This window comes from Lissotriton helveticus, chromosome 4_2 (assembly GCF_964261635.1).
Source record: "Lissotriton helveticus chromosome 4_2, aLisHel1.1, whole genome shotgun sequence".
NCBI classification, from domain to species: domain Eukaryota; kingdom Metazoa; phylum Chordata; class Amphibia; order Caudata; family Salamandridae; genus Lissotriton; species Lissotriton helveticus.
In genome coordinates, this window is record NC_136064.1 from 151,570,591 (window position 1) to 151,586,124 (window position 15,534).

Genomic DNA, 15,534 nt, shown 5'->3' on the forward strand with positions numbered 1-15,534 from the left:
AAGTTCGAATGAAATATTACATTTATTTTGATCTCCTTCCATTATGTTGCTGTAAATTGCATAAACAATAAATATATCAGTAGAGATAGGGCACTGTTGAGTTTAAGTTCAGACAGGTAGTTTTGATTTTTTAACAGTGAAGTTATCTTTGGGCAGTGTATGGTATCAGGCTGGAAGTAGAAATATAAAAAAGTGTATATCATAAAGACTAAGTAAATTGATAATTATACAAGACAAGCCTAACTCCATCCATATCTATAACAGAGAAGCCTATCTCAATCTATAACTATTACAGAGGGATAGTATATAACTATCAGAAAATGTTTTCCAAATTAACTTAAAGTGCACAACATACTTCAGTTTTCAAAATAACATCTTACCTTTGAAAAAGAAGTTTAAGTTCTCAGTGAAAATCCTTTTGAAATGTACTTCAGGAAGTAGTAGTCAAAATGGCAGTGTTTCCCTCTCTTTCTTTATATCTATTCATGTACATAACCAATCAAATGTCATGAAATAATAATAGAAAATGAAAGTAACATTTTAATTGGTTGTAAATTCTAACACTTCAGTTGTGTTTTTGTCAAGTAATTCACCTCAGGATATTTAGAGAGGGCTACAGGCCAAATGGCTCAATGGAATTCCACCAAATTTGGGAAAATGGTAGGGACTGGTATGTAGTATGGCCTATTTATATTTGGTGAAAGTGTCTCCGGTGGTTTTTATGTAAATTAACTTTTAAAAATGTTTGGGAGCGCTTTCCGGTGCGCGCCCCGGTACGCGTACCGGCAGCGCAACGGGAGTCCTCCATTTTGTATTTCGGTAGATTTGTGACAGAAAATGGAGGACAAACAACGTTGGGAATGGGTGTAAGGGGGCATGGTAGGCACTCCCTGACCCCTTAGGTTTTCTGAGTGGGGCTTAGGAGGTCTGTCTTTGGCATATATTGGAATATACCATGGCAGTTTGTGGAAAAAGTGTCATCAATTGCCCAAAGGTGTCCTTTAAAACCATCTCCAGACCTACCCCAGTCAAAGTGCCTAGGTCATTTCCACCACAGTGCAAAATTATGAGGTCAGGGTGCGGCAGATGGGGAGCGTACCAGGGAGCGTACTTTGGTGAAAAATAGTGAAAATAGTAGTGTAAAATAATCATTTTGAGTGATTAGAGGTAGGGTAGCTCTGAAAAGAGCTTTTGGGTTCTGTGGCTGATTTAGGTACCTACAAGTACGTCCCACACACACTCAGACGAACACAACCCCACACCCCCACACTTCCCACACACACCTCACACACGCACACCTCCACCCACACCCAAACACCCCACACCCACACTCACACACACACCTCACCCCCCCAACACACACACGCACAAACAGATACCTCACAGACACACCCCACATCCCATACACACACCTCCCCCCTCCCACACACACACACCACACACACGTCAATGTCTCAAACTATTTTTAATTATTAAATAAAAATGTATTGGTCAGAATTTTCATAGTTCAATAAAACTTCCAGCATTACATCATCTGGAATCTCCTCAAACACGCATGTTTCTATGTCTTGTAAACATTCAATACATTGTTCATCCAAAGACTGATCCATAAAATCTTCATCTAAAAAAATCTTCATTTAGAATCTCCTCAGATGTAATCTCGAAGGAAATATTGATATTTTCTTGCTTCCCTTCCATTTTTTTGCTGTAAATTGCATAAAAAATAACTATATCAGTAGATTTAGGGCAGTGTTGTGTTTAAGTTCAGACAGGTAGTTCTGTTTTTTTAACAGTTAAGTTAACTTTGGGTAGTGTATGGTAACAGGCAGGAAGTAGAAATATAAAAAAGTGCCTCTGAAGAAGCATAAGTAAATTCATAATTATAGCAGAGAAGCCAAAGTCAATCAATAAATATAATAGAGGAGCCTATCTCTATGTATAACTATAGCAGAGGGACAGTAAATATTTGTGAGAAAAAGTTTTTAGAAATTAACTTAAAGTGCCCCTTACAAATTATCAACTTACTTTAGAGAGAGGTGGAGAAGAAAAAATGTGAAAATCCTTTCAAGATGTACCTCAGGTAGTTGTAGTCAAAATGGCCGTGTTTCCCTCTAATTTTTCATTTAAATTCAAGTACATAACCAATCAAATGACAGGAAAAAAAAGTAGAAAATGAATGTAACATTATAATTGGTTGTTAATCCTAACACTTCAGATGTGTTTTTGACATGTAATTTACCTCAGGATATTTAGACAGTGCTACAGCTCAAATGGCTCACTGGAATTCCACCAAATTTGGGAAAATGATAGGGACTGGTATGTAGTATGGCCTATTCTATATTTGGTGAAAGTGTCTCCAGTGGTTTTTATGTAAATTAACTTTAAAAAATTTTGGGAGCGCTTCCCGGTGCGCGCCCCGGTACGCGTACCGGTAAGCACAACGGAAGTCCTCCATTTTGTGTTTAGGTAGATTTGAGTCAGAAAATGGAGGACAAACAACGTTGGGAATGGATATAAGGGGGCATGGTAGGCACTCCCTGACCCCTTAGGTTTTCTGAGTGGGGCTTAGGAGGACCATGTAGGTGGGAAAAAAAAATTAAAAATTTTCGCAGGGGGAGCGCCCGGTACGCGCACCGGGGAGCGTACCGGGGAGCGTACTTTGGTGAAAAATAGTGAAAAAAGTTAGAAAAAGATAATCATTTGGAGTGATCAGAGGTAGGGTAGCCCTGAAAAGAGCTTTTGGGTTCTGTGGCAGATTTAGGTACCTACAAGTAGGTACCAATGCACAGTCTTAAATTCAGGAGGAATATTCTATTCCCTTCATCTGAGAAGTGCACACCATCTTCTCTGTAAATATCTTGCATGTTGTAACGCAAGTTGTTGTTGTATATTGAAACCATTCCATAGTCTCTCATGTAAGCAGAAACAGATTTATTCACATGTTTCCGTGCTTTCTCAAATTGTGGACAAAATTGGTTGGACCACTTCCATTTCTGTCATTGGCATATATTGGAATATACCAAGGCAGTTTGAGGAAAAAAAGCCATCAATTGTTCAAAGGTGTCCTTTAAAAGCATTTCCAGACCTACCCCAGTCAAAGTGCCCAAGTCATTTCCTCCACAGTGCACAATTAAGAGGTCAGGGTGTGGCAAATGCAAAAAGGTTTTCACCAATGGAATCAATTGGTGACATTTTAATCCTCTCTGGCCAATCCATTTAATTTTCACATTTGGTAAATCAAGGTTGTGAAAATGTCTGTTAGCTGCATACCTTTGAGCCCAGTGGATATAGCTATGTCCAATAATCCAGACAGAATACATGGTGAGAGGAGATTCTGGTGCAGTCAGATGAAGTGTGGGAAAAAAATGGCAGTTGGAACAATAGGAGTTTGCAAAAAAAATAAAAGTAGACTTTCAGTGCTCTTGAATCAGAAGCAATGATTGGTAGAATGAGATAGTTGAAAACTGAAAGTTATGGTGCATGGTTGTGTTCTGTGAAAGAAGTAATTTGAATGGTTAAAAAAAAGTCATTTAAAGAAACTTTGCACCAGAAAAGCTGGTGTATTTGCAGGTCAAACATCCTTGCTGAGGTGATTTGCAACATTGTAGAATAAACTTTTAACCCTGGGAGCTCAGTGAGGAGGGAGTTGCTATGGTAACAGGTAGAAAGGGCTGAGGGGGGGAAGGGTGTTGGTTTGAAAATACAGAGGGAAGAGTTTTGATTGGTTACCATGAGCAATATGTGTGTAGAATTAGAGGTTTTCTGTGCCTTTATGGTTTGCAGTGCCTGGAGAACATACCTTTTGCTCTGCTAAAGAAATATTGGTGTGTGTATCTGACACTGTTCTGAATCTCCTAAAATATTTTTAACCTCTTCGACGCGACCGCGATTCCCCCTCCGGTGCTGGGCCCTAATAAAAACGGGCGTGGTCATGACGGAACGGTTCCGTCATGAGCACAGCTCAACCGTAGCTCATGACGGAACCGTTCCGTCATGAGCGTCGAAGGGGTTAAAGGTGAGTTATGATTCCTTTAACATACATAGAGACTTGTATACTCTATGGAGAAGATTTGGAAGCAAATTGTGTTTTTTTAATGTTGCTTTGTGTCATGCTTTTTGATAATGCTTGGTAAAAAGTTTCTACTCCATAGAGGAATTGTATTTTGTAAAATTGTGAAGTTTTAGTAGTGACATGGAATGCTTCTACATAGGACCTGTGCTGTGTTTTTTAAATGTGATGTCAAAAACGATTTTGGGAAAAATGAATGGCTTTTACATTTTTTAAAAGGAATAAAGAATGTGTGCATGTTTAAAGAAATACATTTGACTCTTTACAATGATGTTACCTGTGTTAACTCAGTGTAGGAAGCATATTGAGTTTGTTTGCATAGAGGAATTGTATTTTGTAAAATTGTGAAGCTCCATGTGAAAGCTTTTGCCTCAGTATTATCCCTGCTGTGAGGCAGATGTTTGTACATAGGATCTGTGCTATTTTGGGGAAAATGAATGGTTTTTACATTTTTGAGTATAATGTGGCGCAGAGGTTTAAAAAATGACGCATCTAACTACATGCATCACTTTTTAAATATGGTGCAAAAAGGTACATGTTTGGGCTTTCCTGGGGAGCGTAGGTGGTGAGGCTTGTATCTAAGAGTGCGGTGGACTAGGCTTCAGGAAGCCTATCCCCGTCTGCATTCTTAGACACAGGTGTCAATTTGACTCTTTACAATGATGTTACCTGTGTTAACTCAGTGTAGGAAGCATATTGAGTTTGTTTCCATAGAGGAATTGTATTTTGTAAAATTGTGAAGCTCCATGTAAAAGCTTTTGCCTCAGTCTTATCCCTGCTGTGAGGCAGATGTTTGTACATAGGATCTGTGCTATTTTGGGGAAAATTAATGTTTTTTACATTTTTGAGTATAATGTGGTGCAGAGGTTTAAAAAATGACGCATCTAACTACATGCATCACTTTTTAAATATGGTGCAAAAAGGTACATGTTTGGGCTTTCCTGGGGAGCGTAGGTGGTGAGGCTTGTATCTAAGAGTGCAGTGGACTAGGCTTCATGAAACCTATCCCCGTCTGCATTCTTAGACACAGGTGTCAATTTGACTCTTTACAATGATGTTACCTGTGTTAACTCAGTGTAGGAAGCATATTGAGTTTGTTTGCATAGAGGAATTGTATTTTGTAAAATTGTGAGGTTTCAATAATGACATGGAATGCTTGAACATAGGAAATGTGCTGCATTTCCTAAATGTGATGTCAAAAACGATTTTGGGCAAAATGAATGGCTTTTACATTTTTGAGTATAATGTAGCGCAGAGGTTTAAAAAGTGATGCATCTACCTACATGTGTCACTTTTTAAATATGGTGTATTTGGTGTAGGTGGTGAGGCTTGTGTCTAAGAGTGCAGTGGATTAGGCTTCATGAAGCTTATCCCCGACTGCACTCTTAGACACAGGTGTCAATTTGACTCTTTACAATGATGTTACCTGTGTTAACCTCTTTAACGCCCCGCATTTTCCCCTGCTGTGCTGGAATATGTAAAAACCCATTATTCATGACGAGCTGGGCTCGTCATGAGCGTGCGAGGAGGCTACCTCATGACGAGCCCAGCTCGTCATGAGCGTCGAAGGGGTTAACTCAGTGTAGGAAGCATATTGAGTGTGTTTGCATAGAGGAATTGTATTTTGTAAAATTGTGAAGCTCCATGTGAAAGTGTTTGCCTCAGTCTTATCCCTGGTGTGAGGCAGGTGCAAGATTTTGATGTAACAGTGTCCTAAAAGTGATGCAGTGAAATCTCATAGATTTTATTGCGTCATTATTACGAGGCTTTTTGGGGAGAAATTACCCCTCTGTGTACATTACACTTGACAGAGGTATAATGTGGTGCAGTGGTTTAAAAAATGATGCATCTAACTACATGCGTCACTTTTTAAATATGGTGCAACAAGGCACATGTTTTATGCTGCCAATGCGTCACAAAAAGTGACGCATCAGTAGCGCAAAACTGACGCATGGCTTTATAAATGAGGCTCATCTTTTTCTTGCACACTACTCCAGTTTAGTCCTGTCCACTGCAGTCTTGGACATAAGCCTCACGTTTTGTGTTCCCCTGGAGAGTCTTCATCTCATCTGCACTCCTGCTTAGGTGTGAGAATCGTATCACATGGGGAAAGCCCCATGTGAAAGCGTTTGCTTCAATCTTATCCCTACTGTGAGGCAGGTGCAAGATTTTGACATAACAGTTTCCTAAAAGTGACGCAATGAAATTTTATAGATTTCACTGTGTCATTATTACGAGGCTTTTTGCAGGGAAATTACCCCTCTCTGTACATTACACTTGACAGAGGTATAATGTGGTGCAAATGGTTTTAAAAATGATGCATCTACCTACATGCGTCACTTTTTAAATATGGTGCAACAAGCCACATGTTTTATGACGCCAATGCGTCACAAAAAGTGACGCTTCAGTAGCGCAAAACTGCCGCATGGCTTTATAAATGAGGATCAATCATGTCATCTGTGTTACCTGAGATTAGGAAGTAGATTGTGCAGATGAGGTGAGACATGTCCAGAGGGACAGAGGAGGTGAGGTTTATGATCAAGACTGTAGTGGGAGAGAGGCCTTTCTCGGGAAGCATAGGAGGTGACGCCTGTGTATAAGAGTGCAGTGGATTTATACACAGGTCTCATCTTCTTTGTACTTGTGGACAGAGCTGTCTTCCACTATACTCTTCAATACAGGCCTCACCTTTTGTGCACCCCTGGAGAATCCTCACCTGATCTGTAACCCTGAATAGATCGTTTGCTTTTTGTCATTGCTTTGTTGTTTTGTAATAGTCGTCTATAATGTGCTATTTCTTTCTTTAACACAGATTGAAATCAAGATTTGAAGAGTAAGCAAACATGCCCACAAGGGAAAGGAAAAGAAAAGAATGTAACCGCCAAAAATCAAAAACAGCAATGGAATTACAGCACTCTTCCACAACAAATACTTCAAAAAACAGGAACCAAGCTCCTGGTAAGACAACTAAGTCTTTTATACGAAACATATGTACTTTAAAAAAAAATGATGGAAAGCATGTAGAAAAAGAGAATGAGAGAGTAAATTTGAAAAGGAAGGAGAGAACCTCAAAGAATCCTACAACTGGAGCAGGAGAGAATAATATGTATAGGAATAGAAGGCAGAATCAGTTTAGAGACATTCGTAAACGAATGTTTCGCAATAGGGTGGTTTTAAATGTGTTAAAAAACATTAGGAAAGGTAAACAGAGAGCTGCTTTTCATAAGAAAAAGAAAAGTGTAGAGAAGATTGTTGATCAGGCTTTTGAAGTTAAGAAAAAAATATTTATTTTAATAATCAATAGAATTAGGACAGTTAACAAGACAATTGATGTTTCCAAATCAAACAGTAGATGGAAAAGAGTAATTAATCGGACTAATTTTTGTAAAGTTTTTTCGGGAGAATGGATGCACAGTTCAAGTTGTGAGCCATTTTTTGATGAGGAGAGTTACTTCCAGGATAATGATTTAGTGCATGCAGTTGACACCTGTGGTCGAGCGTATGAAGTGAAAGACGGTTGTCCGATTGAAAAAGAGAAACTTGTGCCTAGAGAACCAGAAGAGGTGTTAACTGATGAAGTTTTAGGGAGACGTACTAAGGGTCCAGTGTACACTTGGAAGTGTAGTAGTATTTGTAGTGTGCGACTGGAATCAATTGATTTGTTTTGTAATTTCGTACGTACATATAGTAAGAAAAGTCTAAAGCAGAAAGTGAAGTTGTTGCAAGACTTAGATCCTTGCAGAGTGTGAGAAAACACAGGTTTGCAAGGGCATTCACTGGCTTGTCCTTCTAGAAAAGTCTGTCAGAGTGTTTTTCATCATTTTAGGATGTTAGCAGTGCATCATACTAAAATGAGGAAATTAGTGAGAATGTTGTATTATGCAAAAAGTCCAGCACTTAAGCTTAAACAATTAAACAGTGCTCTTTTGCATGGAACTGAATTAGATGTGAAGAAGATTTGTGAAGAAATTGAGATTTGTTATTTTCGTGAAAAAGAGGACAGTGTAGAAATTGACACAGCATTTCAAGGTAATGTGGAAGACTCTGTTCTGGGGGCAGGTTCACACGCGAGCCCTTGGAGATTGTTTTTAAAATGCACAAGTTGATAAAAGTCACTTCCGTCTTTTCCTCTCCTCTCGCAGCAAGGCACCCACCATAGGCCAGTCTCCCAGGTCACACACAGTACTCCTCCATGCAGCTTTTCTAGGTCCTTCTTGTTGGGCAGAGGTTCTTCTTGGCTTAAACAGGATCTGATTTCTTAGGAGCAGGGCTCCTACATTTATACAGCAAATCTTTTGTTCTTTCAGGCCAGGGGGCCTGTGCCTTGTTCAGTCCGGTTCTGGAGCACTTTGTTGTGGTGACTCTGACTTGTCTTTTCAGGGTGCAGGGCAGAGACATCAGGCGCTCCACCTGAGGTGGAGCCAGCATTGTGGTGGCAGAGCACAGCCCTATTCAGAGTCAAGGGGCACTCCTCCCACCCATCCTGGTATAATCTCTCTATTCACCACCTAGTATCCCCCAACCTGTCTCCTGGAATTCCCCAGCCCTGTCACTCACAGAAACCAGACAGCAGATACACATCCTAGCAGAGGCGGGCTGAAATAGTTAGGCACGCAAATACTAACTTTCTAAAAGTAGTATTTGCAAATACAGGTAATAAAAATAACATTTACTAAAAGATGTATTTTATTATTCTGAGTTCAGGCATACTAAACTTGAACTTCTACAATGTTCCCTGAGCCTGCTAGGATTATAGAGTGTAATAATTCCAGCAGCCCATTCTGGCCTATAAGAACAGGTAGCCTTACAATAGTGAAAAACGAAAATGGCTGTAATTCACTATGAGGACATGCCACACACATCAATGCACCCTGCCCTTGGGCCTACCATAGGGGTGACTAATATGAAGTTAAGGGTAAGTTTAGGGACTGGCAAGTAGGTGCACTTGCGCAGTCAGCATGACAGTACCAGACTGCACGCAGGTTCTGCAATGGCAGACATTAGACACATTTTACAAGGCTTTCTCTATGGGTGGCACAACCAGTGCTGCAGGCCCACTAGCAGCATTTGGATTTACAAGCCCTAGCACTCCTGGTGCACTTTACTGAGGAATGACAGTAAACCAAATAAGCCAATCATGGAAACCAATCACATGTATACTTTATACAGAGAGCACTTGTACTGTGGCACTGATTGGCAGTGGCACAGTGCCCTGAGCAGCTAACACCAGCAAAACATATGAGGCCCAGCAGCAACAAGTGGAAGGGAGGCTCACGCCAAGGTGCCAGGTCTAACAATGTTACTAAAGACTAGGTCAATACTATGGCCTATTGTCATGGGTAGGTCTTTCGACCAGCTGTGACAATTCAAGGGACACTCAGTCTTGTAGCAGAATTTGGAAACTGCACACTCAGGGTCATCTAATCACCTAACAATGTAAAACAAACCCTGTTTATGGCTAGATTTGTGGTCAGATTGGGGAAAATCTGTGAACATTGGGAGTACCTGCTGGGAGGTCTGTACAGTAAAATCCCAAAGAAATTAAACATAGGGCTGAATGTTATCAGGGAATGGAGGCTTTCATCATTCTCAGTCGTAAGGGATGAGAACATACCTTTTAACATATCCCAATATATGACACCAAAGACTCCCCCATCCTTCCCAGATTGATGTAGAATAAAAAGACAATAGCCTCGAAATAACAATAGTATCTGTAAAGCGCACATTCACCCTTGGGTATCTTGGCGCTGAATAACAGATGTTTATTATTACCCAACTCAATGGTAGTCATTTTATCGACCTCACAAGGAAGAAAGGCTGAGTGGACCCACAGAGATTTGAACCTGTCACCATGAGGTCACACACAGGCACCTGCAGTGGATGCATTAGACCTGGCATAATACTGGAAGGCAATGCTTGGACTACATCTGGGGCAGGGCTACCATGTCGCCAGGTTTCTGTAAGAACAAGCACATCTGGAGCGGAGTCCAATAAAATGTTGCAAATGTCTAGGCACATCTGGAGCGGAGTCCAATAAAATGTTGCAAATGTCTAGTCTATGAGCCAGCAAGGAACGACAATTCACCAAAAACATGTCATAGGCAAAAGTTGAGGCAGATACCACCGGCTGAGTGGAGTCGCACCAGGACGTAAAGCCACAGTGAACACAGGTTGAGGGGAAATTTGGGTCAAGAGAGTGAAAGCAGGGCGCATGTGTGGAACTTGCAATGCCCGTCATTGGCTACCAGTAAAAGTGTCCTTGTTTTGGATGGAAGCATTAAGGTCCGTGGCCCCTATACCCGGTGGGAGGTGGACAGGCAGATGGGCTTGCCTTTGCCACACCGGCTGCATACCCGCTGCGCATCTCCACGCTGCTCACATGGGCTGCGCACACCGGCTGCGCACCCTGCTGTGCGTGTCCACGCTGCGCACCCACTGCACACACCGGCTGTGCACCCACTGCGTGTGTCCACGCTGCGCACACCGGCTGCGCACCGGCTGCGTGTGTCCACGCTGCGCACACTAGCTGCGCACCCGCTGCGCACGTCCATGCTGCTCACACCGGCTGTGCACCCGCTGTGCGCGTCACGCTGCGCACACCAGCTGCGCACCCGCTGCTTGTGTCCATGCTGCGCACCCACTGCGCACACTGGCTGCGCATCTGCTGCGTGTGTCCACACTGCGCACACCGGCTGCGCACCCGCTGCGCGCATCCATGCTGCTCACACCGGCTACGCACCCGCTGCACGTGTAGACGCTGCGCACCCGCTTCGCACACCAGCTGCTCACCCGCTGTGCGCGTCCACACGGCGCCCTCCATGTGTAGGGACCAGCCGGAGCACTTGTGCACATCTGAGTTCAAGATGGCACTGAAAAATGTGCAAAAGGCACCTGAAATGCGCGTGCTGACAAAAGCTCCCTCTCCTTGACTTCAGCCCCAACAAAGTTTTGAAACCTCAACACATTTAAAACTCATGCACGATCCAAAATGATAATTCTGCTTTTTTTAAAGAAAAAATGCTCCTTAGACCAAAATAATGAATGGAGCCTGAATACAAGCCTGCCTGCTCACTAAGGTTACGTGATTAGTCCTGGTTACATTTTTTAGTACATAAGGCTTTGCGTCAATTTTAGTGGGTGGTTGTACAGGGATGAATGTGTACCACCCACGAAATGCCCCTTGGCATAATGCAATGCAGCACACGGCACTACTGTGCTTTACTATTGCATACTTTCCAAAGTGAATCAGGATTTGTGAAATCTGTTGCAACATTAAGCTGTGTTTGCATCACAAAAGTAACTCAAACCCTGGCAGGGTGTTAGTAAACCTGTCTATAGATGTTGGCACGTTTGGAGAGGATGGATCCAGCCAGCATGGACTGAGGAGGGGTCAGCTCTGACCAACACACCCTCTGCTCTTGTGCACAGAGGCAGCTAATCAGCATCATTAATCTCCAGATGAGGCACTTCCTCGGAGTGAAATGTTTGTTGTGGTCTTTGGGGAGCCCCCTCTCCCCACCTCAGCCTGGGAGTCCTCATCAAGTCCCTTGTGCAATGTGCATCGAAGCGGTGCCAATTAGGGAGAGTTGCAACTTGTGTAATTGTGTGTCTGAAAGGCTGAACCTGTAATGATGTACCTGGGCCTGCCGGGTGTTTCTGTGTTTACACCTGAGACAGGAAGCTCAGCTGGCTTCAGATCCCCTGAGGGGAAAGAAACAATGTGTGCCCGGGTGTAATGTCTGCAGTTCACACAGCAGCAGCGTTGTCAGGAGCCACAAACCTTACCTATACTGTGCAGAAGTGTCTCAGATGCTGCCGGTTACATTGTGTTGTACCACAGAGTGTGTGGTAAAGTGGGGGGAGAGGCTCCTGTCTGTCAAACAAAACATGCTCCTTGCAAATCTCTTGTACCTCATACATTCCTACCCTCTATCCATGATCTACCTGCACCTTATGCATGCCTAGCCATCCTGGATCGTCCACCCGTACCCTATGCTTCCCTATACTCCCTGATGTATCCATACCATCTGCATTCCTACCATCCCTGTTGTATCCACCTGTACCCCATGCTTTCCTGCCCTCCCTGATGTACCCACCCATACCCTATGCATTCTACCCTCCCTGATGTATCCAGCCGTACCCTATGCATTCCAGGAGAATGGTGTAGAGTATGTGTGTGAGGCGCTGGATGGAGAGGTGAAGGATAGTTTGGTTAACCCTGCTAGGGGGCTGTGTGATCCAATTGTGGGAGAGCATATTGTAAGTCCCAGTTTTCCAGAGCTACGCCAACACCTGTTTGAGAGTGAGTTCTCTGACCCCAGGGAGCTCACATTGGAGGCTGGCCCTTTGGTGGATTCCAGAGGGTGTGAAGCAGAATTGGGGAGTGATTCCAACAAGAGTGGCTCAGGTAACTTCCAGTCCTGTGTGATGGGAGAGGTTCAGTGTAGCCCAGCTAGGTCTCAGTGTAGTGGGAGGGGTGTAGGGGCTCACGCCCTGTCTCAGAGGAGAAGGAGTGAGTGTGGGTTCTGGCCCAAGGTACCCGAAACCCAGTCTCAGGGCCTGGATGGTTTCTTAAGGGAACATCAGGTCGGGGGCCTAGGCTGTACTAGTAGGCCATTTGAGAAGGATCTCCCAGGGGTTAGAGAACGTGGAGACTCTGTAAGCAGAGCTCCAGTAGTTCTGGTAACTGGCAGTGCCGCTCCAGTTGGGAGGGTGCAGAGGTCCAGATGGAGGGGTGAGATGGGGGAAAGAGTCCCCAGTGGAAGAACCAGTGGGTCAGAGGCCAGCCAGAAGGGCTGCGTCCCCAGGGAATGACCATGGTGACACCAGTTCTGTCCTGGGGGACCTTCGCGCACTGTCATATGGACAGGGGACGGGAGATCTGCGCCAGGCAGACTGTCACGCAACACAGGAGTTATGTGTTACCCTCAGGGGGGGCATGCATGCTCCCAAGGAAGTCCTGGTGTTCCAGGCAAGTGTTCAACTGCAGGGTTGGCTCCCTGAGTTGGAGAGCCAGGTTCAGGTGTTGTCTGACCTGGAGGTGTAGTGTAGTTCCTATATTCCCAATAGGCTCTGCGCATTGGAATAATATATTCAGCAGTGTAGACGTAGGACTGAGGTCGACTAGGTCTCTACTGACTATATTAGACTTAAGTTTTTGCCAGCTAGCTCAGAGGTCATTAGAAACTTTCTCGAATAAGCGAGGAGGAGTTTAACCTCCCTGGATAGACAACAAGGGATTAGCTTCTGACAACCATATAGCATGACAACTTTTCTCCCTCAGAATAAGAGTGTATCTCTAGAGTTGTGTGAAAACAATAGACAGCTATTTCACTCAGTCAAGTGTGCATACTTAGTTTCACCAGAGTGCATAGAAAAGAGAGACGGGCGTTTTCAATAAAAGGTTGTTATTTATTGAGCAGGCTTCTTTCTCATACAAGAGAAATGAATTGCCACAATTGCAATACTTATAGTAAAGTAAAGTGCGTACAGTAAAAGGAGGATTAAGAAATAATACTGTAAAAGCATTGATATGGTTTCTTAGCCATAAGATACTTTAAAATAGATAAAATATATACATACTTGTATACATTGACTAACGTACTCAACTGGTGCTTCTAAACACGCTTACCCCGGTGTACCTGACCTAAGCCTAATACGCGGGAAGGAGTAAGTAAGTAGCAATTTAAGTTAAGTTGTTTTTGCCAAGAATCTGAGTCAAGAATTCGCTCTAAGGTTTTAGCCAGCTCCGTACCTGCGTTAATAGAAAGCAGGAGGTCTTGTATCTCTCTCTCAGACCTCGATATCCCAGTAACCCGCGAAGGTATCTGGAAACACCGGAGCTGGATTTCTCGGCAGGAGAAAAGACAGCGTCTCTCTCAGTGCGTCAAAGAGGAGGGGCAGCGTCCGTGGGCTCTAGCATCAGCTGGGCTCTCGGGCAAGTAGATAGCTGCTCTGCTCCAAAACCACCAACGTGTGTTTGCTTAAGGCCGCGTTGGTATATTTATACCTGAAAGGTGCCGGGTTTGACGTAAGGTTGGACATAAGACGTCAATAAAGATCTCACTAAGAACTGGCCGTTCTTAGAGTGCTCACAGGAGTTCTGGGACGAAATCAAAACAAAAGCAATGGGGAATTCCCAGGTTGCTGGAGGTTTGGTTTGTTTACAGAAGTCGTTGTACTTGCTAGGAGCCTGGGGAAGTAGCCTTGCTTAATTTGGACAGCATGGGCTATGACTAAATATGGATATGATTCTTATGCCTTTATAAGGATATTATTGATTATAACCACATAAGGGCATAAGTCAGGACTATCGAATTTAGGGTCCTAGATAGAACTACAACACCCACTCCACGATCTAATGTCCCTCATTAATTAAAACTAAGCAATAGTAAACATATAATGATGCATGTGTTTTCCAACCAACCCCAAAGTACATACATTTGTATATTGAAATGGTATATGGTAATACACAAAAATGAGTATTGGTACTGTACGCTTTTCAAGCAGTGTTATCATTCAGAAAAAAAATTGCATATAATTATCAGCTGAACGATTTGCGAATATTACTCATGAAATGGCTCTTAATACAGAAAAGAAGGTGGAGACCATTCCATCACATATTAATATAAAATGCTGTACATGTGCTAGAGGCTAAGGTAATATATTGTCTCTAGAGTTCCTAAAATAGAAGCTCTGTTCTCTAAGAATAGTTCTACTTTAAGCAGAGTACATGTGCCAGAAAAAGGTAAATATTTTGGAAGTGGAAAAAAATAATTTCGCTTCGGGGGAAAAAATAGTTCCAAATATTTTCAGTAGCTTTTGTTTATCAAAGCTGAAGGCCGAATTCAGAGTTCAGGGAACGCTGTGTGCTCGTTGCTTAAAAGTTATTCTTTCTGTTCAGGGGAGAACATCATTTCAGACAGACTCTCAAAAAATTGGTCTACGGCTTTAGGTGAATGTTCGACCAAGTTTAAAAATGCCGCAACAGTGCAGTCGTGAGAATGATTGCTATCATCGATGTCAGGATCAGCAATGCTCACAGAAGGTCATACCTGGGTGATGTTGCTCTCATCTCGTAATTCACTACCCCCTAATCGTAGTGGTGAAGTCTCAACGAATGCCGTCATCAGAATGGGTAGCCGCTGGGGACAACACGATGCATGAGCCGTTACTGGAGTTAGCAAAGTATCTGTATCCAATGGTACAGCTGATGGTAGTGTAAGACAGACGTCCAACACGCATTCTTCTCCGCATAGCATACATTGAAGCACAGGTAAGAAGCAATTCTGCCAGATGGGTCAGAATGAAAGAAACCAGGTCATATTCAGATCTCTTAGCCGGGCTAATCCAAGGACTTTAGTTATGCGGTCCCGATAGCGTATAGCTAGGATCGTTTCTTCCATTGTTGCTGGAGTCTGATCTGTGACTTGGCTTGCCATATCGGAGCAGAAGGATCAAAAATA